At 41.2% G+C, this 26,085-nt stretch overlaps 1 protein-coding gene across 1 annotated transcript in view; it reads right to left on the bottom strand.

Moving 5' to 3' along the window:
* Positions 1-25,441, bottom strand: part of LOC124775719 — a 111,126-nt gene extending 85,685 nt beyond the window's left edge. Inside the window, exon 1 of the mRNA XM_047250545.1 lies at positions 25,393-25,441. The gene's annotated coding sequence lies outside the window, so the exon portion shown is untranslated. The remainder of the gene's footprint in view (positions 1-25,392) is intronic.
* Positions 25,442-26,085: the final 644 nt, after the last annotated feature.

Below are 26,085 nucleotides of genomic sequence, written 5' to 3'. Positions count from 1 at the left end.
TGAAAATCATGAGACCTTGTGGGCTAAAATTGACTCAGTTGCATCTACCGATTCGGTTACGCAACTGGCAAAAACTCAGGAAAACTTAAAGAACACAGTAGATTCGATTTCAACACAAATGGACACTCTGAAACTTGGTTCAGAAAAACACACTGAGGAAATGTGTTCACTATCGGAGAAAGTAGCCGAACTTTCGGATCAGGTCACTAACTTATCTACAAAGGTAGATGATGATCTGAATGACACAAGACCCGTAGCCTTCACTGACACAGAAGAGTATGAACAAATAAGAAAATTCAAACAAAATCAGAATCAAATTAATACGCAATACAAAAGAGAAATGCGGGAAGTACAAGATCAGCTGACACAGGTAATACAAGAATTACGTATTTCAGAGGACACTCGCGCCCCAATAAGGGAAGAGGGACATAGAAATACGGAACAGCCACAAAATAATAACACAGGGCATTTCGGTAATTATGAAAGAAATTGGCAAGGTACACCGAATTTTGAGATGGAACCGCCGACACGACGTAACAATGACCGATATGCTACTCGCCGACACGATGATTTTGACTATAAGCTGTTCATTACTACACGTAAATTCAAAACGTTTAAGAATTCTGCCAACGACATTCATCCACAAGCGTGGCTCCATCAATTCTCTCATTGTTTCCCTCCCAACTGGTCATTGGAGCACAGGTTAGAATTTATGTGTGGCTACTTAGAGAATGAACCAGCTGTAAGAATGCGATCGGTCATTCACGATTGCCACAGTGAAGGAGAATTTTACCATGCCTTCCTCTCAGCATATTGGTCTCAAGCCACACAAGACTGCGTAAAACATAGCATCATAATGATGAAACATTTCGAACAATCTGAATTTTCCAGTCTTGTGAAATATTTTGAAGACATATTGCACAAGAATCAATACCTGTCAAACCCATACAGCCCGTCAGAACTTATCCGCATTTGCTTAATCAAACTGCCTGAACATTTACGACATATTATTTTAGCAGGACGTTGCAAAGACGACATTGAAGCTTTTCAGCGACTGTTACAAGAATTAGAAATTGACACAGACAGTCGCGGGATGCGAAAACAGGAAAACAATCACTACAGGTCACATCCGTCACAATTCCGTGACGACAGAAACGATAACTGGATGCGACAAGGCTATTCTCACCACACAAATCGTGACCAAAATAGACACCACCCGTATGACAACCGTTGGCAGAGTAGTCATAATTACAGGGAAAGATCACCTCTCCGCAGTAATGACTATCACAGAGACAATCAGACAAACAGACAATATGGGAACCAAAACAATTATTATCAATGGAGGCAGAATAACTTCAGACGCAACAGTTTGGCGCACAGTTACGATTCAGGGAGAAATTCTCCACCATGTGACCGACAAGAAAGAAACTATGGAATCTACCGACATGACGACAGACGATATGATCGTAACGACAGACCTGAATTGCATCAGAACTGGCGGGATTCAAACAGAGCAGGGCCTTCTCGTCACGGTGAATTTGTAGAAGTTAGGTCTCCAAACCCCAATAACGACGCGCGCCAACAAAGGGACAGACAATGACTCACACCGCATGCAGCAGGCAGCCGCGTGCGCCCGCTAGCTCCGAGAAAAATAACATAAGACGTTAACCTTGAGAAAATTTTTAGCACTCCTCACCGACGTATACCACATGATAATTCCGTTGAAGTTGAAAGTCTGCATACAAGGAAGAGTAAAGGACTGCACCACGTTTCTCATGTAAAACCGTTTATTGAAAGATAATCTGCTTTTTAACTTTGTCATTGCCATAAAACTTTTCACTTTACATTACTAGTATGCTTGTCAGACTTAGAATATGTTAACATGCAACAATGTTTGAAGTTAAATATCCAGTCAAGAACCAAGAGAACTTATTGAAACAGAAATGACGAATGCATTGTTATAGTGAACAGACGTCACAGTGTTATTGTGTGTGTACATTCTTGCTTGTTAGTTGCACGATTACGTAACGACTATAAGGCTTACATACTTAGAACATTTACCAGTACTGCTAATGAGATTTTAATGCAACATTTTGGTTTACTTGAAAATATATTCTGGATTTAAAGTACTTTCAGTGAGATACCAGATGGCACAGTGGTTAGTTTAGGTGACAGCTACACGATTTTATCACGACGCTACTAATGAGTGACAATTTACAATGTTGCTTTTGCAGTGTTTCTGTTTTATATCTGCACAGTTTTCTGTTTTATTCTGGAAAGTAAAACAGGTTTTAATACCAACTTTTGTGGTACAGCTACAATGAGACAGCCTTTTCCGTAGCACAACAATACGTTACAGCACAGTACTTTCTTCATCACAGCAATAAGCGTAATAAGTAAGATATCTATACGCAAAACATTTCACCTTTGTGTATTATGAGGTAAGTACATTGACTTCTGCAGAACTTAGCTTTCGGAGGACGATAACTACGACACTTCCACACAGATTATGTTGCAACAAGACGCACATTTAGCGCTACAGTACACTTATTTGAGTGATTAATTTTGTTCTTAAAACATTTATTTTTAAAGATTTTTGAATTACAAAGAAAGTTTTCCGTGATACATTTCATTCTATTGTTGTAATCTGTAACACCTGAGGGTATAATTACATTAATCCTCAGGGGGGTATACGCCTACTTTGTGTACCATGTGTGTGGCAACCACAAGGAACCCTAGCTAATATGGTATTTGCTTATACAACTTTACACATCGGTACCATATTTCTCTAACACACAAATTACACAGCTATCTGATCATTTAACTGAGAGAGACAAACTTTTTCTTTACTATATCAGTGACAGATGTTTACGTAATTATACCGTTGGATAACTTCACACTTACGAAATTGTATTTTGTCTGTACTTTGTGAAATGCTCATATTTTTTCGGAACCATTGTGATACGATGAGAGCTTTGAATGATATATTTGGTATGGGATCATGATTTTTAAAGTACGTTTGAGGTAGATGACACTACTGAAATGAGCAGGGAATTTTCTTTAGGTTTTGAAATTATTGCAGAAAGCTACGACGATTTTGAGATTTGACTGAGGTGTTATGATGTTATTATTACGACGACGATGTGTATTATGCTGCTGAGGTATGTTTATGATTAATAGACTGATGCTATATGAGTTATTTGATTATGCTACTTATCTGTTATGATGCAATATTGAAGAAGTGTCGACGAATAAGGTAAGGAGTAATGAATAGTGGTTAGGGACTCTTGACTTTTGAAAAAGGATGTTGGAAACCGAGAATCGTACTTTAAGAGTTATGAAATGTGTGTGTAAATGCGTGAATGTATCACAATGCCGGCGAAAATTTTTTTGGACACTATTATATTCATAGGATTTTGTTTCTACACACTTGCAACGCAAATTCTCGACCCGTGAAATTTTGTATATGAGACTGTCTCTGTAGCGGAAACTGCTGTCGTAAATATTTCCGTAAGAAAGTGACCACCTGCACGTGCGTCGTCGGCACACAGCTGTGTCAGACACCTGGAGAACAAGCCATTAGAGTGAGGGCCTTTCCAGAGGCACAGGTAGAAAAAAAAAGGGAAAAAAGGCAGGCCTTTATCCTCGCCATTGACATTCCTTTAGAGAAAATATTGCAAATGCGACACCCTCATTACTTCCATTAACCTTGCTATTGATATTCCTTTGTAGAGGGCATCGCTAATGCGACACGCTCGTTACTTGAAAACATACGATTTTTGTAATGCGTTGTGGGCACACAGCTGTGTCAAACACCTGGAGAACAAGCCATTAGGGTGTGCCTTTCATCGCTAATGCGACACCCTCGTTACTTGAAAACATATGATTACTCGCACTTTGTGCTAATTACTGAAATGCTTGTGAATTGATGGGAAATATTCATACATCTGCACACCTGATTATGACAAGTGTCTTTCTCTGAGAGTTGAGTGCTACTGACTTACGAAATGCCACATGACTATTGAATGATATTTTTATGCTTTGCTTTTCATAGTTGCTTATTTCATTTGATGTCTGGTTTCCAGCTGTGTTGCAGCATTGCTTTTATAAAATGAAATGCATTTGCTAATGTGAACACTTTCTGTCAACAGATCTATTAAATAATTATTTTATGATCCACATTCTTTAAAAAAGGAGCACTTGGAAAGGAAAGAACAATAAGAAGGAACTAGTAACAGTAACACATAATTTTCTTTTCAAGTACATGGTAATATTTTTTTTACAATAAGTTGTTACATAGACATTAAGATGTGAATATACATTTCCCTTGTCTGCATTATCGTCTTTAGTATAATATTTTTTCTGCTTGCGCTATGTAATGTTTAGGTATAAGTTGCTGCTATTTGCCAGGCATAGTGTTATTGAATTTGACTTTTGCTAATTTATGCTGCTAGCTTTGCCAATTTGCATTTTTTGTCATTGCTGTTTGTGTTAATTTGTTATGTGATGCTGCATTGCCTCGTCCCTTGGTATATATATCTCTGAGCTCAATAGATTTAAGTTAGCTTAAGAGGGGATAGACTATATAAGAAACTGATTATGGAGAATAGGTAAAGAATGCAATGCGAAGTTATATGAAAAAGATTTGGGCCCAAATGAGTATCGTACAATCAGAAATAATTATTTTGAAAGAAATATGAATAGAATACAGGAAGGAGGTATAGATAGGACTTTTTGGGAATAATGATGAATGAAGGGCGATCTCCGAGAAGTAAAGAAAGTTTTGTTTGCAAAATACTGCAGTAAAACAAACCCTGTCCTTTCCTTCTATTATTCCGCTATATGTTTGTGTACCCTTGTGTATTTGTGTTTTTCCTGTCTTTATGTGTTTAGCTGATGAGAGCTATGTTGTAGAATTTTTCTAATACTCTGTTATTTTCTTTGTAAAGATGCTTAGACATTATTTATTCTGTTTTGTTTTAATGCTCATGTGTAAAGTTGATGTTTCAAAAGTTATTCCGATCGTTTATGTATTTACTTATATCATAATTCCTGTAACACTGATGTATATGTTTATTTCTATTCTGTTGTAAAGCCTGTACTACAAATGTTATCTGTATTGTTATGTTTTTCATGATATATTTTGTACCTTTGTTACTGTATTCTTCTGCTATAAAATTGTAATTGACACTGGGTCATCTAATTAAGTAACTTGTACGTTACATTTCACTGCACACGTTTCTGTTGGTCATAGTATATGGACAATATGTGAGAAGTAGGGACTGATAGTGTTTGCACGTGTGTTACTAATGCAGCAAGGGACTGGATAACAGCATTGCTGGTTCTAAGGACAATTCCAAAAACTTTGTGAGTGCACAAGTGGTGGTTATGGACTTGCTATATTATCCGCAAGACTCTTCAATGTTGATTGTGCACCTGCACAGTCACAACAGATGGCTGTTGGCTATCTCTACAAGGACTACAGTGGGTCTACATCAACGATCAATACCATCATCTCTACAAGGACTGCAGTGGGTCTGCGACTCTGATGGCCCACTAATACCGTAATCTCTACCAGGACTGCAGTGGGTCTACTCTGTGATGACCTACCTACCAATGTTCTTCAAAACTTCGAATGACTCTGCTGTGGGTTTGCTATGTTGTGGCCCATTACCTGTCAGCATGTCAAGAGTCAGCACTGTCTTTCTGATGGAAGGACACTACTTCTTCAAGACTGCATGGAAATCCACTACTTCTGTGTGCATTTTCTTTTACTGCTCAGACTTTGAGAAAAACTCTGCATTTTTACTGTGATGAACAATCTGGACTGTCTTTATGGACTGTGAGAAATTTTTAGCTTTTGACCAACATTATATCAATAAGTGTGTGCATTTGATATCTTTGTTATTGCAATTATGAAAAATTTTTTCAAATCTGTATTGGCCACTGCCCAACCCAATTTGTAAAATTTTTTTGTGGGGAGCATGGGGGCTATGTAAGTAGGCTGTTTATGTTTTCTCTATGTAAGTAGGCTGTTTATGTTTTCTTATTGGCAACGTTACGTAGCGCTCAATATGAAAATCACTGGCTGTGCTGTGTGCAGTCTGTGGCTGCTTTGCATTGTTGTAATACTCGCCATTGTAGTGTTAGGCAGCTGGCTGTGAACAGCGCATAGCGTTGGGCAGTTGGAGGTGAGCCGCCAGCAGTGGTGGATGTGGGGAGAGAGATGGCGGAGTTTTGAAATTTGTCATGAACTGCTATATTTATATATGATGATATCAAGGTAAATACATTGTTTGTTCTCTATTAATATCTTTCATTTGCTAACTATCCCTATCAGTAGTTAGTGCCGTCCATAGTTTCAATCTTTTATTTAGCTGGCAGTAGTGGCGCTCGCTGTATTGCAGTAGCTTGAGTAGCGAAGATTTTTGTGAGGTAAGTGATTTGTGAAAGGTATAGGTTAATGTTAGTCAGGGCCCATTCTTTCGTAGGGATTTTTCGAAGGTCAGATTGCGTTGCGCTAAAAACATTGTGTGTCAGTTTAAGCACAGTCATGTATAAATTGTTCAAAGGGGACGTTTCACTAGTACCAAAAAAATGTTCAAATGTGTGTGAAATATTATGAGACTTAACTGCTAAGGTCATCAGTCCCTAAGCTTACACACTACTTAACCTAAATTATCCTCAGGACAAACACACACACCCTTGCCCCAGGGAGGACTCCAACATCCGCCGGGACTAGCCTCACAGTCTTTTGCACTGCAGCGCCCCAGACCGCTCGGCTAATCCCGCGCGGCGAACCTAGTACCAAAAGACATCAAAATACTGGACGCATTTGAAAGAAAGATTCTTCAGAGAATCATCAGCTCAATTTGTGTAGGAGAAATAAGGAGGAAAAGACACTGTCTTGAATTGTACAACGTTTATAAGGACCCACTGACCAGAGAAATAATGAAATCACCCAGATTGAGATGGGCATATAACACAGACGAGAGATGTGGAAATACCCAAAATCCATTACAAGGAAATCCAGCAGAGAGGACGTGGTCTGCCAAAAATAAGATTGGAGGATAGAATTATCGAGAAGCTCCGGAAAATGGTTTATAGAAATTGGAGAGCTCCATCAACGGAGATAAATGGTGGAAAACTGTTCAAGAGCCCAAGGATCACAATGAGATGTAGAGCCAAAAAGAAGAAGATTAATGACGTTGACGAAATAAGACGGTGGTGGGTTAAAACAAATAAATGTTTATTTAAATAATGTTCACTTTTACGTGAATGGTAGCCTCTCATAATTAGCGGACTTAAATCAAATAAAACAAACAATTAAACAATAATTAAATTATGTAGTGTGATTAGAGCCTTGAATACAGAAGCATATGCGAGTGAAGTTCAGTCAACTGCACGAAATATTCAAGACACATTCACTAAAACAGACATGAGACATTCAAAGAATGAAATCTCAGTGACCCACTAATCAGTCACGATGCAAAGTTTCATAGCTCAAATAATGACTGCGAAACCGTTCAACGTGTTTCTCACACACGAATATAAATATCAACTCACCAAATAATTACACTTCCCAGCTGCCTCAGGTACTGTATAAAAAGTTAGAGTTCTATGAGTTATGCAAAATGAATCACCAAAATTGCAGTCATATAATTTGAGTCCAGTGAAAGGATAAAGTCTGTAACTCACCCTCATAAAATTGTCCCAACGTGGAAACGTTCAAGTGTTTAGTCTGTGCTCACAAAAAATTATCACTAGTCCTATAAAAATTAAGTATATAATTCGTGTTTTTTAAATTATTCTAAGTTCATCAGAAAGTTAGAATATGTAACCTGTACAGCTATTCCACTGCACAGCCCATTACCAGGCACTTCAGTGACGAGTTACCGACGGCAGACACCGACAAAAGAGCTATTCTCCTATTCATAATGTGGAGCGCAACGATCTGGTGCTGTGATGATGATGAGGTCCCATACTCCGAGGAGCGTAGGGGACGATGCGGGATACCCGCAACACCGTACTAGGCAGGGTCCTAGCGGAGATGGTTTGCCATTGCCTTCCTCCGACCGTAATGGGGATGAATGATGATGAAGAAGACGACACAACAACACCCAGTCATCTCGAGGCACAGAAAATCCCTGACCCCACCGGGATTCGAACCCGGGACCCCGTGCGGGAAGCGAGAACGCTATCGTAAGACCACGAGCTGCGGACTCTGGTGCTGTACGTAGGGTTAAAAATCAACAGCCGAGATCTCAAAAAAATTTGTTTATTGACCGATTTCGGCTTATGTTAAAACCATTCTCATATCTTTTGGGCCGCCTATTGCTAGTGCTGGTGGCTCGATTTGCGCGATTGTGCACTGTCAGTGTACGATAGGGGATCCCAAAAAATCTGAGGACGGCCTTAACATAAGCCGAAATCGGTCAATAAACAAATGCTATTGGGATCTCGACTATTGTTTGAACCTGTTCTGCTACTGCTCTCCCTTACATACTTCAAGCCACGTCAGACACTACTGAATCCAAGTAAAGTACTAAGTAAACACCACCTTTAAATATAAGCTGAATGTAATATTGATGAGCTACTCATGCTCATAAATTAAGGATAACTGCACAATGTGGTGCCACACAACGTGGCAATACACAAAATTGGCGCTAATGGCATAGGCACATAGGGAACACACACGACAAAGATCAGTAAGTCCACGGCATTGGTGAAAAGTTGCGAAAACCGTCCCGAAACACATGTGCTACAAAACGCCACTGTTTCCTGCGCATCTACCCTGACATCAGTATGGAATAAGATCACCATCCACACGTACACAGGCCTCAGAACAGGTGGTCAAGCAGCTGCTGGCGTATGGCTTCCTATTCTTGCACCAGTGCCTGTCGGAGCTCCTGAAGTGTTCTAGGGGTTTGAAGACGTGCAGCGATACGTCGACCGAGAGTATCCCAGATATGCTCGATGGGGTCTAGGTCTGGAGAACAGGCAGGCCACTCCATTCGCCTGATATCTTCTGTTTCAAGGTACTCCTCCACGACCGCAGCTCGGTGTGGCCGTGAGTTATCATCCATCAGGAGGAAGGTGGGGCCCACTGCACCCCTGAAAAGTCGGACATACTGGTGCAAAATGACGTCCCGATACACCTGAACTGTTACAGTTTCTCTGTCAAAGACCTACAGGGGTGTACGTGCACCAATCATAATCCTACCTCTCACCATCAAACCACGACCTCCATACAGGTCCCTTTCAAGGACATTAAGAGGTTGGTATTTGGTTCCTGGTTCACGCCAGAAGAAAACCCGGCGAGAATCACTGTTCAGACCATACCTGGATTCGTCCGTGAACGTAACCTGGGACCACTGTTCCAATGATCATGTACTGTGTTCTTGACACTAGGCTTTACGGGCTCTCCTGTTACCAGGGGTCAGTGGATTGCACCTAGCAGGTCTACGGGCGAATAACCCATGTCTGTTAAGTCGTCTGTAGACTGTGTATCTGGAGACAACTGTTCCAGTGGCTGCAGTAAGGTCCCGAACAAGGCTACCTGTAGTACTCCGTGGCCGTCTGCGGGCACTAATAGTGAGATATCGGTCTTCTTGTGGTGTTGTACTCTGTGGACATCCCGTACTGTAGCGCCTGGATACGTTTCCTGTCTGCTGGAATCGTTGCCATAATCTTGAGATCATACTTAGTGGCACATGGAGGGCCCCATGCTACGACCTGCTGTGTTTGACCAGCCTCCAGTCGCCCTAGTATTCTATCGCTCATAACGTCAGCAACATGTGTTCTTTGAGCTATTTTCAACACACTGTCACCATTAGCACGTCTGAAAACCTCTGCACATTTACTCGCTGCACCATACTCTGACATGCACCAACACATCTCTGCGTATGTGGACTGCTGTCAGCGCCACCGCGCGACGACCGCAGGTGAAATCCACCACATGGTCATACCACGACGTGATTTAAACCCACAAACCGCCCACCAGACCGTTGTTTCACCATGTATCAGCATTATCCTTAATTTATGAGCATGAAAAGAGAAAATCATTGCAAAGAGTTTGTGACATCTTGTTACAATAACAACACAGTGTTAAACAAGTTATTGTCAAAGTTCACAAAGCACGGCTATGTCCGCTTTCTACAACATGACAATACTTAACATGAAACTATACATACCCATGAAACAGTAAATCCACTATGAAGATTAGGTAAGGATTTGGAAAACTTACGTTGCCTTCATATTACGTGTAACTGTGGAATATTTACAGTATTGACATGTTTGCAAATAAAGTTTTAATGAACTCTTTATAAATATGCATCATTTGAAAAGTAACTTCTTATGGTCTTCACTGAATCATCATCTTTCAGTATTACATCATGTGATTGGAGTGATACAGCTGTTCAAACCTTACTTTATGCTCTATCACAATTGAAACAAATGAAGCTTAAGTAAAATTTATCGTACAGCTATAATTGTAGTTGAAATGAACTCGGATAGTCAGCACGATTTTTCTGGTGAAGATGGTTTTTTTTATCATATTTGTAAGGTCTATTGCGTAAAGTCGTGGAATATATTACATTTACATTTCAATTCAACCACCGTGGCGGCCATTGAGTTGTCACCACCGTTCAGCCACGAGTGCACAGTACAGCCTCGGGAAAAACTCACTGCCGGCACTCCGCCACCTGCATTCCTTGCATTCCTCACCCGGTTTGCCAGCCGCCACGAGCTGCCAAAAAAACTGCCCTGTCACTAGCTCTGAGAGTCAGGAGCTCAAAATGTCACACGTGTCGACAGCAAACATTCACTGATTGCTGCTCAGCTTATTCCTCAAATTGTTCGTTTATTGATGTAACCAAAGCAGTGACATATCATGAGCCATTATGGCTTTAAATTGTAAGATAAGTATTTTTATTATTTTCAGTTGCAGCCACGACATTTAGTGATTTGTACATCAAATTGTCTTTTTTCAAGGTTTCGTTGTACTGTTTAACACAGCCATAAAAACCGCACCAATATTTTCTCTGACAACGCTAACAGTTTGTCATTTCGTATAGTAAAAGAAGTACTGAACAACCGCTAGAGAATTTTACCACTTTTATATTCACTTAAAGTGATTTATGGAATACCCATGAACTCCACCACTGCCGGTCACAAGTCCGGGGCCTCATTTAGCAAGTGACAAGAAAGAAGGAGGGGGAGGAGTAACACCTCGTTAAAAAACCTGGGTCCATCTGGCTACGGATGGTAATATCCTGTAAGGGCCCCTGCCTAGGGTTACTAGGTGAAACCTGGTCAACGGTCTCAAAGGCGGAAGAGGAAGTTCAAATTCCCAACGGCGGAGAGAGCGGAAGAACTACCTCCAGGACTCACAATCTTGGTTGTATATTTTTTGGCCTTTGGGCCACACCCAAAATAACTTTCATCAATCAAGGAAGTGTGTTATGTAAACTGTTGTACCCCAGGTGGACGATCCACCGTACGCCAGTACGTCAGCAGACATTCGGATTCTGGGGAGTCTGCAACATTACACAAAGAAAAGTCGGAGTGTCTTGGAATCTCATCCAAATTTCAATATAAGCAATCAACGTACCTAGCAACTTTCAATGCAAACTCATTGTTGCAAACCGGAAAACTAAAACATCTATCAGATACGCTAAAGAACCACAACGTACTCATAACAGCCAGTCAAGAAACACGATACATGGATACAGATACCTTCGATTCCGAAGGTTTTAGAATATACAAAGGTAAAGTGGGACCGAGAGAATTGAAAAATGTACCACATCTTGGGACAGCCTTTATAATCAACAAACAAATCTTGAACTCAATAGTTGACTTTGATTCCCAATTCACAAGCACAAACATCTACACAATTATCAATGCACATGCCCCTATAAATGAGGATACAGGAAAAACAAAGAAAAAGTGGAGGCCTTTTGGAATCATCTAGATGACATTATTCAGGAAATTCCAGATAAAAACATCATCATTCCTCATGGTGGCCAGCTGACCAGATGAGGGCTGCATGGAATGCAGGAGGCTGAGCGCTGCCAGTGTGTTGTTACCGATGCCGGGGCAACTCAGTGGACACAACGGTAGTTGAAATTGAAGGTAAAGTCTTCAATGAAATTACGTTACAGACTCTTCAAACATGATACAGAAAATTCAAGTTCACCAGATGACATCATTTCAAGTACAAGTATAATTCTAGGATACTTATTATGAAAGCTATAAACGGTTTAATTCTGACTGATTATAAAATTAACAATTGAACCAGTGAAGCAATCTAATGGTACAAACATAAAAAGGAAGATGTTGACAATATTAAACGTTTCAACAACTTTCTTTTCAGATAACGCATGTGTTTAACGAATTACAGACGAGTTTATTATAAGTTTTTATGTAAGTGTGTCAGTACTATAAATCCGCTACATATACACATAATACGAAGACAGCATGACTTTCCCAAACCCTTACCTCATCCTCAAAACGGATGCATACTCACAATTTATTCTTTCATAGTATTTATACACTACTGGCCGTTAAAATTGCTACACCTCGAAGATGACGCGAAATTTAACCGAGACGAAGAAGATGCTGTGATATGAAAATGATTAGCTTTCCACAGCATTCACACAAGGTTGACGCCGGTGGTGACACCTACAACGTGCTGACATAAGGAAAGTTTCCAACCGATTTTTCATACACAAACAGCAGTTGACCGGCGTTGCCTGGTGAAGCGTTGTTGTGATGCTTCGTGTACGGAGGAGAAATGCGTTTCCGACTTTGATAAAGGTCGGATTGTAGCCTATCGCGATTGCGGTTTATCGTATCGCGACATTGCTGCTCGCGTTGGTTGAGATCCAATGACTGTTAGCAGAATATGGAACCGGTGGTTTCAGGAGGGTAATACGGAACGCCGTGCTGGATCCCAACGGCCTCATATTACTAGCAGTGGAGATGACAGGCATATTATCCGCACGGCTGTAACGGATCGTGCAGCCACGTCACGATCCCTGAGTCAACAAATGGGGACGTTTGCAAGACAACAACAATCTGCACGAACAGTTCGACGACGTTTGCAGCAGCATGGACTATCAGCTCGGAGACCATGGCTGCGGTTACCCTTGACGCTGCATCACAGACAGGAGCGCCTGCGATGGTGTACTCAACGACGAACCTGCGTACACGAATGGCAAAGCGTTATTTTTTCGGATGAATCCAGGTTCTGTTTACAGTATCATGATGGTCGCATTTGTGTTTGGTGATATCGAGGTGAACGCACATTGGAAGCGTGTATTCGCCATCGCCATACTGGCGTATCACCTGGCGTGATGGCATGAGGTACCATTGGTTACATGTCTCGGTCAACTCTTGTTCGCATTGACGGCACTTTGAACAGTGGACGTTACATTTCAGATGTGTTACGACCCGTGGCTCTACCCTTCATCGATCCCTGCGAAACCCTACATTTCAGCAGGATAATGCACGACCAAATGTTGCAGGTCCTGTACGGGCCTTTCTGGATACAGAAAATGTTCGACTTCTGCCCAGGCCAGCACATTTTTCAGATCTCTCTTCAATTGAAAACGTCTGGTCAATGGTGGCCGAGCAACTGGCTCGTCAGAATTCGCCAGTCACTACTCTTGATGAACTGTGGTAACGTGTTTCATTTACTGCATTTTTATATTTTCTCCTTTCATCAATTAAATTCAATATTTCTTCTGTTACCCAAGGATTTCTACTAGCCCTCGTCTTTTTACCCACTTGATCCTCTGCTGCCTTCACTACTTCGTCCCTCAGAGCTACCCATTCTTCTGCTACTGTATTTCTTTCCCCCATTCCTATCAATTGTTCCCTTATGCTCTCCCTGAAACTCTGTACAACCTCTGGTTCTTTCAGTTTATCCAGGTCCCATCTCCTTAAATTCCCACCTTTTTGCAGTTTCTTCAGTTTTAATCTACAGTTCATAACCAATAGATTGTTTAGGGGTTTCTAAAAGGCAGAAGTATAGGACACGCAAATATCCTCAAATGAAATCAAACAACACATGGGAATCCCTGCAATATGACCGTAAACCTATGGTAAAATATCAAAAAAGATGAAAAAGACATAAAATCGATAAAAATCGACGAAAACCTGGTATAATTACGACAAATTTATGGGAAATACGTAAAATTGAGGGATATGCGAGGAAATATGTAGAACTGAGAAAATAACTTTCAAAATTACTCAAATTGACTAATGATAAATAGAATTAGAGAAAAAGTACCACGAAATGAGGGGAATTATGGAGGGTTGGGGGTACCCGGTCACTCAGACCGAGAAAAAGCTTAAAAATAATGCTCTGGCTGCATTCATTTGTAATCCTCTCCCTCCCCTTGTCAACTATATGGGTTTTCGTAACACACACTCCAACAAAGGTGACATTTGCATACACATGGCCGCCAAATTAAAGCAGGTAAAACATATGCTTCTCGATTCATAACTGTGTTCTCACAAATGCAGTCGCATATACGAGTATGTATTTCCTAATTACGGCTGGTTCTCACAAACAATGTCATTCCTTAAGAATAAAAAGGAAGAATCATTGCGTTTATCAGACTTAATCCATTCCCTAAAGTTTTCTGTAGGAGAGTGGACCACTGACACATTTATCACCTTCAATAGTGTGAAGGGGTGGGGGATGTACTCGAGGGATGTGGTGCTAGGATGAGATTGCTGATTGCTATATTATCCTACACACGATCAAAACTATCTAACATGAGACCAGGACTTCTTAGTGCAAGTTGAATGCTACCACACCTATCGTGACGCTATGCAAAAAGCAATAAGTGTGTTACATCTCCTTTGTCAACTGATTGTGGTGCTTCCTCCCTATTAAGAACTTGCTGCATCTTTGTGTGCATTTTCCTGCAGCAGTGTGTGTGTCGTACCTGAATGTATGTGTTTTCCTTTTTTAATAGATGCTTGATTATAGGAGATGTGTTGATGTTAAATACAAATGCCACAGCCCAATGCTCAAAATGCCATGGTGGCCAAGTTCGGTAGGAGCTCGCAGCTGTCCCTTTAGACAAAAACACGCGGTCCTCGATTTTCGGCAGTTTGTGAGCGTCTGTTGAGGAGAATGCACTTTCAACTACCATTTTTTTTATCAGTTGTGGTAGCATGTATTGGCTTCGATTACCTGGGCTGCAGGGTGATTTCTGAGTAGGCGTTTGTAACGAACTCTGACATCAAAGAACAATACATACTGTCCTCAGCTGTATGCTTACAGTAATACACTTTTTAAACTCCTCTATGTCCAACACCACTTTACACCTCTGCCCTTTTTCCCGCCAGCTTGTACATGAAGGGTAGTTTGAGTGTGTCTCACTAGTTACGAGTGGTGTTGTGAAATTTTTCCCAGCAGGATAAAACCAGTTGTATGGTATCGTCAACTTTTGAACTTTATTGCGATTTTAGGCAGTCCTTTTGTAGCGCTATGCATACAGTTGTGTAATTAGGCCCAATCTTTGCGATTAATTATGTAATTAGAACCGATCTTTATGTCTGTTTCCCAACCAAAATAAACAAAGTACACTAACCTAGCCTTCCTTCCCTGCATCTGAAGAGTTGGGGGGAGCACTTGGACTTTCCATTCAGAACGCTCAGGGTTCAGGTCCCACAAAGGTCATAGCCATTTTTAATGTCCCACCTATTCTAAGCACCTCTGGTGGTATAATTGTGTTGGGGGTTGGGGGTACACTTGGTCTTTCAGTCTAGATAGACCAGGATTCCAGTCCCAGAAAGGACACTGCCAATTTTAATTTTCCGTCAATTTGCAGGTGGGGGGGGGGGGGAGGGTTGGGTGGGATGCTGGCACAGCCATGAGACGAATAAATTCCTACCGAAATTCGAAAATCTCGTCAAAATGCGAAATTCCTGCCAAAAATTCGAAATTGCATGTGCAATCTGAAAAAAACACATGACATCGTCCGGCGTTTGGGGTTGGTGTGGTCGGGGGTGAGGGTGGACGTGATCAAGGGGGAATTAATTGATGAATTTAATTAATTTGCATATCAATTTGATATCAAAATTGGACCTGTACCCCCATCTGCCTAATACTGACGGTTTAAGTAAAATGTGTTGTTTATGATAGAAACTGGTATAGTCAAATATAAAATAGTTACGCTTGGCTGCAGCCTTTAGAGGTTTTCACATTTTCTATGTTATAAATTAGACACTGCTGTGCCATAGCTACTGTAATGTAATTGATACTGTGTTGAGCCGTGAAGACAAAGATGCAGATTCGTAGCCAACAAGTTGCATTTTTTAGGGTTGTAATAGATTCAGAAAATCTTTATTAATTTAATAGAAGTTGTTGTTGTTGTTGTCTTCGATCTAAAGAAGTTTGATGCTGCTTTCCATGCTACTCTATTCTGTGCAAGCCTCTTCATCTCCGAGTAACTACTGACACCTACATCCCCATAAATCTGCTTCCTGTACTCATTTCTTGGTCTCCCTTTCCGATTCTTACATCCCACGTTTCCATCCAGTACTATATTGGTGATCCCCTGATGCCTCAGAATGAGTCCTACCAACCAATGCCTTTTTTAATCAGGTTGAACCACAAATTCCTCTTCTCCTCAGTTCTATTCAGTACCTCCACATTTGTTACGTGATGTCCCCATCTAATATGCAGCATTCTTCTGTAGCACCATATTTCAAAAGATTCAATACTCTTCTTGTCTAAACTGTTTATTGTCCATGTTTGAGTTCCATATCCGCCTACATTCCACACAAATACATTCAGAAAGGACTTCATGAAACTTAAATATATAGTCAACGTTAACAAATTTCTCTTCTTCACAAACGCTTTTCTTGCCATCACCAGTCTACATTTTATATCCTCCCTGCTTTGACCATTGTCAGTTATTTTCCTTTCCAAATGGCAAAACTCGTTTACTACTTGAAGTGTCTCATTATCCAATCTAATTCCACCAGCATTACCTAATTTCATTCGACAACACTCCATTATCCTCCTTTTGCTTTTGTTGATGTTCATCCTCCTTTTATGATATTTTTCATCAAACCTCAAAGCTTATATTTATTCTCCGTGGATTTTAATTTCTACTCCAAATTTTTCTTTTGTTTCCTTTACTGCTTGCTTGACATACAGATATACTCCGTTCTCAATCACTGCTTCGCTTTCATGTCCCTCAACTCTTACAACCGCCGTCTGGTTTCTGTACAAATTGTAAATAGCCATTCGTTGCCTGTATTTTATCTCTGCCACCATTAGAATTTGAAAGAAAGTATTACAGTAAACATTGTCAAAAGCTTCTCTAAGTCCAAAATTGCTACTAACGTAGCTTTGCCTTTACTTAACCTATCTTCTATAAAAAGTTGTAGGGTGAGTATTGCTACGCGTGTTCCCACATTTCGCTAGAATCCAAAGTTATCTTCCCCAAGGTCGGCTTCTACCAGTTTTTCCATTCTTGTTAGTATTTTCAGCCGTGACTTATTAAATTGATAGTTCGGTAATTTTCACACCCGTCAGCACATGTTTTCTTTGAATTTGGGATTGTTATATTCTTTTTGAAGTTTGAGGGTATTTCGCCTGTTTAATACATCTTGCACACTAGATGGTAGAGTTGTGTCATGTCTGGCTCTCCCAAGACTATGTTGTCTATTCCAATGGGTTGTTTTGATTTAAGTCTTTCACTGCCTTTTCAAATTCTTTATGCAGATTCATATTTTCTTTCTCCTCTTCCATTACGTCCTCATCCGTTTCCATAATATTGTCCTCTCGCTTGTATAGACCCTCCATATACTCCCTCCACCTTTCTGCTCTCTCTTCTTTGCTTAGGACAGGTTTTCCATTTGAGATCTTGACATTTATACAAGTGATTCTCTTTTCTCTAAAGGTCTCTTTAATTTTCGTAGTCATTATCTACCTGACCCCTAGTGATACATGCTTCTACATCCTTACATCTGCCTTGTAGCCATTCCTGTTTAGCCATTTTGCACTTTCTGTTGATCTCATTTTTTAGACATTAGTATTCCCTTTCACCTGTTTCATTTATTGCACTTTCTTATTTTCTAATTTCATCGATTAAATTCAATATATCTTGTGTTACGTCAGGATTTCTACTAGTCCTCGTCTTTTTACCCACTTGATGCTCTGCTGCCTTCCCTATTTCATCTTTCAAAGCTACCCACTCTTCTTCTACTGTATTCCTTTCCTCTGCTCTAGTCAATCGTTCCCTAATGCTCCCTGTGAAACTCACTAAAACCTCTGGTTCTTTCGTTTATCCTGGTCCCATCTCCTTAAATTCCTGCCTTTTTGCTGTTTCTTCAGTTTTAACCTGCAGTTCGTAACCAATAAATTGTGGCCGGAGTCCACATCTTCCCCTGAGAATGTCTTACAATTTAAAATCTGGTTCCTGAATCTCTGTCTAACCGTTATACGAGGGGCGTTCAGAAAGTAAGCTCCGATCGGTCGCGAAATGGAAACGACTATGAAAATCCGATAAAGCTTTGCACAGATGTGTTGGGTAGTGTCTCTAGTATAACCCCAGTTAGCATCACGTCGCTCTTCTCATTTCTGAGCTCGCAGTGAGTGCGTAAAGATGTCTAGAAAATAGTGTCTGCCGCCAAGTACGAGGGCCTGGTGAGAAATTTCGCCTGAAGCTATGCAGCTAACATTACAAAACTGTCGTGCTGTTTCTTCTTCAAGACAATTCTCAGCCGCATTCTGCAGGGGCAATGAAGATGCTCCTGCATCGTTTTCAAATGGAAATGTGAGATTACCCACAATACAGTCCGCAATTGTCTCCCCCTGAGTTTCATCTCTGGTCACATGAACCGCTGTCTTTGAAGACAACATTTTGACACAGACAACGAGGTGTAGGCCAGCGTGGAGAATTGGTGGAAAGCACTGGCGGCTGCCTTCTATGATGAGGCTTTTGAAAAGTTGGTACAACGCTATGACAAAAGTCTAAGTCAGAACGGCGACTACATAGAGACGTAGCTGAAAGGTGTAGCTAATTGTTACAAGTAAAACATTTCTGATGTTCACTGTGCTTTCAATTTGGCAATCAATCGGAGCTTACTTTCTGAACAGGCCTCGTATAATCAATCTGAAACCTTCCGGTGTCTCCAGGTCTCTTCCACGTATGCAGCCCTCTCTCTTGTTTCTTAAATCGTTAGCTATGATTAAATTATGCTCTGAGCAAAATTCTATTTGGCGGCTGCCTATTTCGTTCCTCCCCCCCCCCCCCCCCCCAGTGCATATTCACCTAATGCTTTTTCTTCTCTCCCTTTTCCTACTATCGATCTCCAGTCTCCATGACTATTAAATTTTCGGCTCCCTTCACTATCTCAACAATTTCTTGTATCTCATCATACAGTTCCTCAATCCCGTCCTCATCTGCGGATCTACTTTGCATATAAACTTCAAGTACTGTTGTGGGTGTGGACTTCATGCCTATCTTTGCTACAATAAAGCGCTCTCTGTGTTGTTCATAGTAGCGTTCCTATATTTTTACTCATTTAAAAGCTACTCCTGCGTTACTCCTGTTTGATTTTGTATTAATAACGCTGTATTCACCTAACCACACGTTCAATTTCTCCTGCCACCGGATTCCTATTCATTTTCCTTTTTAAATTTTCTAACTTACCTGCCCAATTAAGAGATCTGAGATTCCACACGGCTATTTGTATCACTGTGGCACGCAAGCCTCCCCACCAACGGCAAGGTCCATGGTTCGTGGGAGGTGGGAGGGAGGAGGGGGAGGAGCGGAGGATTTGATAGAATTAAATCATAAATTCTCGATCTTATTAACTGTAACTAAGAGAGCTCTGCGTCCAATACAGAGCCAGAACATGGACCAATGAATTACAAGACTGCCATCTACATCATAGGCTGATTCCCCCACAGTCCAATGCAGCTCACCAGTTCATACTACAAAACGAACAGCAAATACATTTGTATCCTAATAAATTCAATCCAAGTGGAACAGTGCGCCTATAACGTTAAAAGTAAGAATTATTACATCATACAGTATCTTACTGAGGCGAGGTGCTGCCCCCATGTTTTACAAAGTGAAATACGTCTGGCTGAACATATGACTGCAGATGATTATCGAACAAAATTTTTAAACATGTGGAACATGTACAACGTGGATAGTAGAAAAATAGGAGAGAGCAATAGGAGGGCGCTACGTCAGATTACTAGAAGCTTACGTTATAATATTTGCCACAAGTGGTTTGTAGTCGATTCATAATCAAAAACGTCTTCAGTCCCGGGTTCGATCCCCGCCACTGCCTAAATTTTGATAAATAATCAGCATTGGCGGCCGAAGACTTCCGGCATAAGAAGTCAGCCTCATTCTGCCAACGGCCTTGTCAAAGAGGGCGGAGGAGCGGATAGAGGTTCAGGGCACTCTGTTGTCCTAGGGGTGGGAAATTGCCCCTAAAGGCGGAAGAATCAGCAATGATCAACGACATGAGGATGCAGAAGTCAATGGAAACCACTGCTTTAAAGACACGTAACGTGTATCCAGAGAACATGTGGCCTGTAATTGAAGAAGTGTCATGATGATCTCTCCATTGGCAAAAGATTCCGGAATAGTCCCCCATTCGGATCTCCGGGAGGGGACTGCCAAGGGGGAGGTTACCATGAGAAAAAGATTGAATAATCAACGAAAGGATAACGTTCTACGAGTCGGTGAGTGGAATGTCAGAAGCTTGAACGTGGTAGGGAAACTAGAAAATCTGAAAAGGGAAATGCAAAGGCCCAATCTAGATATAGTAGGGATCAGTGAAGTGAAGTGGAAAGAAAACAAGGATTTCTGCTCAGATGAGTATCGGGTAATATCAACAGCAGCAGAAAATGGTATAACAGGTGTAGGATTCGTTATGAATAGGAAGGTAGGGCAGAGGGTGTGTTACTGTGAACAGTTCAGTGACCGGGTTGTTCTAATCAGAATAGACAGCAGACCAACACCGACAACGATAGTTCAGGTATACATGCCGACGTCGCAAGCTGAAGATGAACAGATAGAGAAAGCGTATGAGGATATTGAAAGGGTAATGCAGTATGTAAAGGGGGACGAAAATCTAATAGTCATGGGCGACTGGAATGCAGTTGTAGGGGAAGGAGTAGAAGAAAAGGTTACAGGAGAATATGGGCTTGGGACAAGGAATGAAAGAGGAGAAAGACTAATTGAGTTCTGTAACAAGTTACAGCCAGTAATAGCGAATACCCTGTTCAAGAATCACAAGAGGAGGAAGTATACTTGGAAAAGGCCGGGAGATACGGGAAGATGTCAATTAGATTACATCATGGTCAGATAGAGATTCCGAAATCAGATACTGGATTGTAAGGCGTACCCAGGAGCAGATATAGACTCAGATCACAATATAGTTGTGATGAAGAGTAGGCTGATGTTCAAGACATTACTCAGGAAGAATCAATAAGCAAAGAAGTGGGATACGGAAGTACTAAGGAATGACGAGATACGTTTGAAGTTCTCTAACGCTATAGATACAGCAATAAGGAATAGCTCAGTAGGCAGTACAGTTGAAGAGGAATGGACATCTCTAAAAAGGTCCATCACAGAAGTTGGGAAGGAAAACATAGGTACAAAGAAGGTAGCTGCGAAGAAACCATGGGTAACAGAAGAAATACTTCAGTTGATTGATGAAAGGAGGAAGTACAAACATGTTCCGGGAAAATCAGGAATACAGAAATACAAGTCGCTGAGGAATGAAATAAATAGGAAGTGCAGGGAAGCTAAGACGAAATGGTTGCAGGACAAGTGTGAAGACATCGAAAAAGATATGATTGTCGGAAGGACAGACTCAGCATACAGGAAAGTCAAAACAACCTTCGGTGACATTAAAAGCAACGGTGGTAACATTAAGAGTGCAACGGGAATTCCACTGTTAAATGCAGAGGAGAGAGCAGATAGGTGGAAAGAATACATTGAAAGCCTCTATGGGGGTGAAGATTTGTCTGATGTGATAGAAGAAGAAACAGGAGTCGATTTAGAAGAGATAGGGGATTCAGTATTAGAATCGGAAATTAAAAGAGCTTTGGAGGACTTACGGTCAAATAAGGCAGAAGGGATAGATAACATTCCATCAGAATTTCTAAAATCATTGGGGGAAGTGGCAACAAAACGACTATTCACGTTGGTGCGTAGAATATATGAGTCTGGCGACATACCATCTGACTTTCGGAAAAGCATAATCCACACAATTCCGAAGACGGCAAGAGCTGACAAGTGCGAGAATTATCGCACAATCAGCTTAACAGCTCATGCATCGAAGCTGCTTACAAGAATAACATACAGAACAATGGAAAAGAAAATTGAGAATGCTCTAGGTGACGATCAGTTTGGCTTTAGGAAAAGTAAAGGGACGAGAGAGGCAATTCTGACGTTACGGCTAATAATGGAAGCAAGGCTAAAGAAAAATCAAGACACTTTCATAGGATTTGTCGACCTGGAAAAAGCGTTCGACAATATAAAATGGTGCAAGCTGTTCGAGATTCTGAAAAAAATAGGGGTAAGCTATAGGGAGAGACGGGTCATATACAATATGTACAGCAACCAAGAGGGAATAATAAGAGTGGACGATCAAGAACGAAGAGCTCGTATTAAGAAGTGTGTAAGACAAAGCTGTAGCCTTTCGCCCCTACTCTTCAATCTGTACATCGAGGAAGCAATGATGGAAATAAAAGAAAGGTTCAGGAGTGGAATAAAAATACAGGGTGAAAGGATATCAATGATACGATTCGCTGATGACATTGCTATCCTGAGTGAAAGTGAAGAAGAATTAAATGATCTGCTGAACGAAATGAAGAGTCTAATGAGTACACAGTATGGTTTGAGAGTAAATCGGAGAAAGACGAAGGTAACGAGAAGTAGTAGAAATGAGAACAGCGAGAAACTTAACATCAGGATTGATGGTCACGAAGTCAATGGAGTTAAGGAATTCTGCTACCTAGGCAGTAAAATAACCAATGACGGACGGAGCAATGAGGACATCAAAAGCAGACTCGCTATGGCAAAAAAGGCATTTCTGGCCAAGAGAAGTCTACTAATATCAAATACCGGCCTTAATTAGAGGAAGAAATTTCTGAGGATGTACGTCTGGAGTACAGCATTGTATGGTAGTGAAACATGGACTGTGGGAAAATCGGAACAGAAGAGAATCGAAGCATTTGAGATGTGGTGCTATAGACGAATGTTGAAAATTAGGTGGACTGATAAGGTAAGAAATGAGGAGGTTCCACGCAGAATCGGAGAGGAAAGGAATATGTGGAAAACACTGATAAGGAGAAGGGACAGGATGATAGGACATCTGCTAAGACATGAGGGAATGACTTCCATGGTACTAGAGGGTGCTGTAGAGGGCAAAAACTGTAGAGGAAGACAGAGATTGGAATACGTCAAGCAAATAATTGAGGACGTAGGTTGCAAGTGCTACTCTGAGATGAAGAGGTTAGCACAGGAAAGGAATTCGTGGCGGGCCGCATCAAACCAGTCAGTAGACTGATGCCCAAAAAAAAAAAAAAAAAAAAAAAAAAAAAAAAAAAAAAAAACATTGCAGCATATGTAATGTTCCTCCACCAGCACTTCGCTGTTCACGCCATCAACTACGCGAGAATCTTATTCGCGATTTTCTCCCTTCTTCTTCGACGAGCACCAAAAGAGTAAGCGTAGCTATTTGGCGCGGGTCCATTTTCTTAAACAAAGTAATTTGCGTCGAGATGCAGCCAACTACCACTCGAGAGCGCTGCAGTAGCAAATTACAATGAGTAGCACGTTCTGTGATATGTAGCAAACCGTTTCACGGCGTGTAGTAACCACGATGGATGCCTTGTCTGACATGCTTCGTAATAACAAACACATCTCTTGTGAGGAAGGCTTTACGGACAATTACGTTACATTGCACCTTATACCACTCAACCTACAATTTTGAGATAGCTGTATACCATTTCGTAGCGCACAACAGCAATTAGACGTAGTAATCACCACCAACAATGTACGCAAAACTTCGTTACGCACTATTTATTAGCACCAAAGGCAGCTATTGTTTTGACATTTTACGTTTGTGTTATCTATGGTCTTGGACACTGAGACCAACAAACTCGTAGGATAGCGATATGCACATATACAGATGGGGTAGCATCATGTACTATATTGGCGGAGCTTTCGTTTGTACTCTGGTGATTCATATGAAAAGTTTCCGATGTGATTATGGCCGAACGAGGGGTTAACAAACTATGAACGCAGAATAGCAGTTAGAGCTAGACGCATGGAACATTCCACTTCGGAAATTTTTAGGGAATACAGTTTTCTGAGATCCACAGTGTCAAGAGCGTTCTGATAATACACAATTTCAGGCACTGTCTCTTACCACGGACAACGCAATGACCGACAGCCTTCACTCCACGATCGAGAGCAGCGGCGTTTGCGTAGAGCTGTCAGTGCTAACAGACAAGTAACACTGTGTGAAATAACAGCAGAAATCAATGTGGGACGAACGACGAACCTATCTGTTACGGCAATGTGGGGAAATCTGGCGCTAATGGGCTATGACAGCAGTCGAGCGACGCTAGTGCCTTTGCTAACAGCACTTTAGTGTAACCGCGCTTGTTGAATTATATCCACAGAAATTACCGGTTGTATAGTTGCCAGGTGACGTGACAGCGAGTGTAATAGGGCTTCATTTACTAATCGAATGAGTGGGACGAGTAGCATAGAGACGGTTGCGCCCTTACACGCCGAACTGAGGCGGTGCTCCATGTTTTTATAAAAAAGATTTTATAATACATTTAGGTTTACACTTTCAAATTATTCAAATGAAACGCACCGTGTGTCTTCATTCAAATCTTAAAACGCTGTGTGTGAATTCCTAAGGGACCAAACTGCTGAGGTCATCGGTCCCTAGACTTACACACTGCTTAAACTAACCTAAACTAATTTATACTAAGGACAACACACACACCCATGCCCGATGGAGGACTCGAACCTCCGGCGAGAGGGGCCACGCAATCCGTGAGATGGCGTCCTAAACCGCGCGGCCACTCCGCGCGGCTTCAAATCATATATCCTCGTCACTTTAACTTGGTTGATGTAATGGAACACAAACAATGACCTATTATGCCAACAATCTATATAGCTAACGGACATATTTAGACCCATACTACCTTCAGCTGATTCAACAAGAAGCACGTTACCTATCTAAAAAAAAATGCGCACTCGAGCGCTAGATACTAACTAACTAACTTACGCTCTCTTTCGTATTCACCGTTTACATTATGTAATAAAATTTATCTGAAGCAGGTAGGAAGGGTTAGTGCAAAACACTGACCTGCAGCTGTGAGTGTGTCGCTTAAGTAGACAAGAAACTGTGTGGACGGGCTTCGCGGGCGGCGCGCGGCGTTGCTAAGGAGTCTGCCCGTCTGCCAAGACCAAGTCAGGTTTTTGAGGCGCTATCCAGGGAAGACCTATTTTAGTAGCAACGTAACAGACGGTCTTATCTCTGTATTACGTATGTGACTTCAGGACCTTCTACCATCTGAATGCGAGGGTGTTATTGTCTGGCTCACTGACGTCACTGTGTTGACAAGAGATCCGCAAACACTCTTGTGAGTGTGGTATGAACAGGCTGGAGTGCACGTACTCTAACGTTGCGGTAACAGATGATTTCGTCATCTCTCCATGTAGAATAATGTAATGGCTCTGAGTCAGTGCTGTATTTATCTTCGTTTAAAACAACATTAACAAATTAAAGAATCAATAACAACTGTTCTTAGTAGTGATGTGTACGGTGAGTTACAACAAGACGAAACTACAGTCACTTGGGGATAACTCTGGGTTCTTTAATTGCTCTGGAAGACGGCTCATCGAATTACAACAGATGAAATATTAGTTCACTTTATTACGTGCACGAACAACAAGATTTACTTAACACTGTACTATCCGTTGCCACAGGAGTGCTTGATAATTTACAAATGCCACTGACTATTTAAGAATCACTTGACGCACTAATTAACACACTGTT

This window comes from Schistocerca piceifrons, chromosome 2 (assembly GCF_021461385.2).
Source record: "Schistocerca piceifrons isolate TAMUIC-IGC-003096 chromosome 2, iqSchPice1.1, whole genome shotgun sequence".
Taxonomy (NCBI): Eukaryota; Metazoa; Arthropoda; class Insecta; order Orthoptera; family Acrididae; genus Schistocerca; species Schistocerca piceifrons.
Note: the sequence above shows the minus strand (reverse complement) of the source record. Positions and strands in the feature narration are given on the sequence as shown.